Raw genomic sequence first — 5,544 nt, 5'->3', positions numbered from 1 at the left:
CCAATTTTGAGACTAGATGTTGGTAATGGGAAGTTTCTGCTTCAAGTGATATTTACATTTTCTTATACTTACTAAAACCGAGTTCCGTAAGGATACATATTTTGTTAATAATATTTCATATCCTTCTGTTCATCCTGTTCCTGATTTCTACTTTGCACCAGTAGAGAATAACTTGCCATTGCAAATACACAAATGACATCTAGCGGCCATTTAAGCAAACTTCAGACCCTTAGTGGAGCCATGCACTGAAGAGGCTTCAGGGGGTTTTCTTATTCAATCCTATGGCATGCAGTTCCTCTCCAATGTTCCTGATTGTAGTCAACAGACATTTGTTAGGACACCTCCAATGACAAAGAATTCAATCCTTCTGTTTTCTAACTTTTTCATTCAGCCCTAGTAATTTCCTCCACAGTATGCTTAACTATACCCTCCAGTTACTTCTACCATCACCCCTAATTGGATTCAGTGCTTCTACTTGAGATGCATCCAATCTCTTTCCTTCTGGAATATGAAGATAGTTCTTTGGGTCCCAAGACCAGAAGAACTTGAAAGGATCCAGCCCAAATAGCCCAGTCCTTCCTCCGATGCCAATGTTCTTTGTGCTCATCCTCCTAATGTATCTAGTGATCCAGAGGGCAATGGGGTATGCATCCTGGTGACCCTGTCTACCTCCCACCAGGAGATGTTCATGACTTCTTCACTGGGAACCCACATTCTTGGGCATCTCAGTCTCCCTCATTCTTGACAGCTTCGTAACTCCCAGGAAAGCCATTCCCCTTCTCCACGTCTGCTGTGCAGATGTTTCTCTCCTTTGCCAAGGGAGCCACAGAGATTATGCTACTGAGCATGGTGGCATTTGATCACTATGTGGCTCTGTAACCTCCTAGGTACATTGTGTTCAAAGCAAGACTGTGTATGTCCTCATGTCTGCCAGTTTCTGGAAGGCTGGGTGCATGACTCCCATGGTGCAAACATCCTGAGCAATGAGAAGGCCTTCCATGACTATATCATCAATCCCTTTATCTGTGAGATCCTGGCTGTGCTGATTTTGTCCTGTGCGGACATCTCATCAATGTGATCGGTATGGCAGTAGCCCATGTAATCTTCCTAGGCATTCCAGTTCTATTTATTTTTGTCTCTTATATGTTCATCATTGCTACCATCCTGAGGATCCCCTCAGCTGAAGGGAGGATAAAGGCCTTCTCCACCTGCTCTGCCCACCTCACTATAGTGGTCGTCTTCTATGGAACAATCCTCTTCATGTATGGGAAGCCCAAATCCAAGGATCCTCAGGGGGCAGACAAGCAGGAGATTTCAGACAAGCTCACCTACCTCTTCTGTGGGGTGGTGACCCCCATGCTCAACCCCATCATCTACAGCCTGAGGAACAAGGACGTGAAGGCTGCTGTGAGGAACCTAGTACTTCACAAACACTTTATCCAGTGATGGTGGAGGGCTCCTGATAGATCTCTATTCCCTAGTTTCTCTCACCTGAGGCACTCAGAGGATAAGCTAAAAGTCCAGTTTCATCTAAGGTACATAGGCACTCTGATTACACAGAGAGTTTTTTTTTTTTTATTTACTTATGATAGTCACAGAGAGAGAGAGGCAGAGACACAGGCAGAGGGAGAAGCAGGCTCCATGCACCGGGAGCCTGGTATGGGATTCGATCCCGGGTCTCCAGGATCGCGCCCTGGGCCAAAGGCAGGCGCCAAACTGCTGCGCCACCCAGGGATCCCTACACAGAGAGTTTTATGTGAATAGGAAGCATTTGATGGGACATAGCTCTCTCATTCTATAGGCACTTCTACAAAAGTATATACCATGGTCAAGCCTCATAGCTGTCTATCTCTGGGATGCATACTGAACTAATTGATCGCCAGGAAAAATGACTCTTCAAGTTTTATTTTTAACTTACAAAACTCTATTGTATAGGTCTGTAATTCCATTGCTCCTTGGCCTTTTTCTTTGAACATATTTGGATGGGCCCTGCATTCATGGTACTTTTAACATGTCCTACAACATCTTAAAAAACAGTAATATTTTTATCTTTATCCTCATTGTTTCTTTCTCCTTATTTTCATATTAATTCCTAAAACTGCGCTTGAATTGTTCCCTTCCTATGCCTCCATTATTAACCTCTTCTCCTGTCCTTAATCATGGTCCCCATCAGAAAATCATTCACAGCTTTGGAACAGAGAGGTTAGTAGCTTGTGGCAAAACTGATGCAAGGGTCAAAGGTCCAGGCCTTTTATCCCCCTTTTCCTGGCTTCTGTCCCTAGAGATCAGTGGTCTCCCACAGGTCAGCAGAGTGATATGGAAATGGAGATGTATTTAGGAGAATCAGATGAATTATCTTGACCTGATGTGGCTTGACCAAACGTGCAGCCAAGTGGTGACCATCAGGTGTTTTCAAGCTAAGAATGCCCAACCGTACAGGGCAGTCAGAGGGAGAAGAAGGCGATGTTCACCAGCAGACATCTAACAATTGCTCCCATGTCTGGTGAGGAATTCCATGTCAGCTCCCAATAGATAGCAATCTAGAAGTCCAGCTAAAAGAATGAGCAGAGTAGAAAGCCTCTGAGGACTGACATGAACTATTAACCAAGTAGGGAGGAAATAAAGTACCATCAAAACAAACAGCCTTTGCTGGAAAAGAGTTATTGCAGGAAAATGGTGAGACAGTGAAGAAAAGTCTCAGTGGTATTCTCTGTGGAAATCAGGAGGCTATTGAATCAAGAAAACAGAAGCAGTCTACTGAAGAGAAGCTAGGAGAAAAGGTGACTAGGAGGTAAAAACTTGTCTTATGGGAAAAATCCAATTGGTGATCAAATAAAATTCAACCGAAGTCTTTAAAAGTAGATACAACAATGCTTAAAATGAACTTTTTAATTAAAAAGAACTAAAGTTTACCTCTTGGATTTAAAAGGGGAAAAAATGAGAGAGGGGGAAAATTCGGTTATTTGAGAACATGTCAGAGACATAAAAGGTAGACCAGGGGGAATCCATAATTTTATTCATGAGAAGAAAACAAAACATATGAAAGACAAAAAATAATTAAGGAGGAGAAAAACATTTTGCTGAACAGAAATTTTGCATATTTTATTCATAAAAGGTTTATTGATCACCAGGTAAGAATTATAGCAAATGATGTACCTATGTACGATCAATCCAAGGATAAGTTGTGATTTGCACATATGCCAAACTAATTCTATAGACTTTTCCACAGAAGAAAAGCATATTTACCAAAAGGAACAAGAATCTGGCTGGCTTCCATTGGCTTGCTGCTCTGCCACCCTAAATGTAGATGCCAGTGCAACAAGGTTTATGGAATTCTGAGGGAAAGGAGCCATGAGTCTCGAATTCTACACGCCCTGACCATTACACAAATATGAGAGTTAAAAAGACATTGTTGGCACATGCAAACACAGACAACGCATATCCTATAATCTCTTTCGAAAAAAATTATTCATACAGTTCACACAACAAACAGTTACAAATATATAATAGAAGGAATGCCAGAGATATGGTATGTAAGACACAGTGGAGAATGATCAAATGCGTAAGACAAATAAAGTTGAATAAACACTTGATAGCAGTTGTGCAAAACAAATATATGAAGGAATGATGAGAAAATACATCGAGGTAAACAGCAACAATAAAGCAATGCTGTGACTCCAGTTACAATTCTAGATGACTTTATTAAGCCTAGAAATTAAGAAAGATAAGTCAGTTACAACCCGTTATAGGTCTCATCTTATGAATAACATGGTGGGAAGGGGAATCTTATGGGTATAATTCATTGCATTGATACTGAAATAACAAAAGTCTTAGTATGCTAATTGAAATTTTGAGAGAAAAATACCAGTAGACTAGTATAGGATAAAGACTTTTCATAAGAATTAGAGGATAATGAATGAACAAAGAGAGATGATCAGGTGTGCCTGGGTGGCCCAGTGAGTTAAGCATCCCACCCATGGTTTTGGCTCAGGTTGTGAACTTCAAATGGTGAGATCCAGCTCTGAATGGAGCTCTACACTCAGTAGGGAGTCTACTTATGATTCTCCCTCTCTCTGCCCCTCCATTCCCTCTCTCTCTCTCTTTCTCTCTCTCTCTCAAATAAATATATTTAAAAAAAACACAAGTTAATCAGATTAAAAATCATTACTGAACCTGAGTAGATTTAAATAATTGTGTATTAAATCCATGATACACATTATCCAATTTCTTTTTTTTCACATTATCCAATTTCTTAAAGAGCTTCAAGGTTTCTAACTTTAGGAAAGATTAGGAAATATATTGCAAACATTTTAGTAATAGATTTAAAAAGAAAAAGTGACCCCAATAACAAATATTGAAAAGTCACTTGATAATTTAACATTGATTTTTGACTGTTTTAAAGTAGTAGACTTGGAGGCAGGGCAAGATGGTGGAGGCCTACGGGTCCTCAACTCACCTGGCCCCACCAACTTAGCGAGATAACTTTCAAACCATCCTGAACACCTAGCAATTTGACCTGAGATTTAAAGAGAGAACAGCTGGAACATTACAGAGAGAATGGTTTTCACTTCTAACAAGAATCATCTAGAGTGAAGTTTACTTAGGTCGTGATTGATATTCTTGACTCAGTCCACTCATACAGACACTGAGCAAAATGACTACAAGGAAGGAATTCACCACAAAAGAAAGAATCAGAAACAGTACTCTTTGCTACAGAGTTACAGAATTTGGATTACAATTCGATGTCAGAAAGCCAATTCAGAAGCACAATTATAAAGCTACTGGTGGCTCTGGAAAAAAACATAAAGGATTCAAGAGACTTCATGACTGCAGAATTTAGATCTAATCAGGCCGAAATTAAAAATCAAATAAATGAGATGCAATCCAAACTGGAGGTCCTAATGACAAAGGTTAATGAGGTGGAAGAAAGAGTGAGTGACATAGAAGACAAGTTGATGGCAAGGAAGGAAACTGGGGAAAAAAGAGAAAGACAATTAAAAGACCACGAGGGAAGGTTAAGGGAAATAAATCATAGCCTCAGAAGGAAAAATCTACATATAATTGGTGTTCCAGAGAGCGCTGAGAGGGCCAGAGGGCCAGAAAGTATATTTGACCAAATCATAGCTGAGAACTTCCCTAATTTGGGGAGGGAAACAGGCATTCAGATCCAGGAGATAGAAATGTCCGCCCCAAAATCAATAAATACCATTCAACACCTGGACATTTAATAGTGAAACTTGCAAATTCCAAAGATAAAGAGAAAATCCTTAAAAGAGTGAGACAAGAGATCCCTAACTTATATGGGGAGAAATATTAGATTAACAGCAGACCTCTCCACAGAGATTCAGGGTACTAAATGAGAAGAACATGCAGCCGAGAATACTATATCCAGCATGGCTCTCATTCAGAACAGGAGAGCTAAAGAGCTTCCAAGATAGGCAGACACTGAAAGAATATGTGACCACCAAACCAGCTCTGCAAGAAACATTAAGAGGGACCCTGTAAAAGAAGGAAGAAGCCCAAAGAAATAATGCACAAAACAGG

The 5,544-nt window shown here is 40.3% G+C and overlaps 1 pseudogene; it reads left to right on the top strand.

Moving 5' to 3' along the window:
- Positions 1 to 584: 584 nt before the first annotated feature.
- LOC112649717 (olfactory receptor 13C7-like) lies at positions 585 to 1,446 on the top strand (annotated as a pseudogene).
- The last annotated feature ends 4,098 nt before the right edge of the window (positions 1,447 to 5,544 follow it).

Source organism: Canis lupus, chromosome 11, assembly GCF_003254725.2.
Source record: "Canis lupus dingo isolate Sandy chromosome 11, ASM325472v2, whole genome shotgun sequence".
Lineage (NCBI taxonomy): Eukaryota > Metazoa > Chordata > Mammalia > Carnivora > Canidae > Canis > Canis lupus.
The sequence above is the reverse complement of the archived record's forward strand: the minus strand, read 5'-3'. Positions and strand labels throughout refer to the sequence as shown.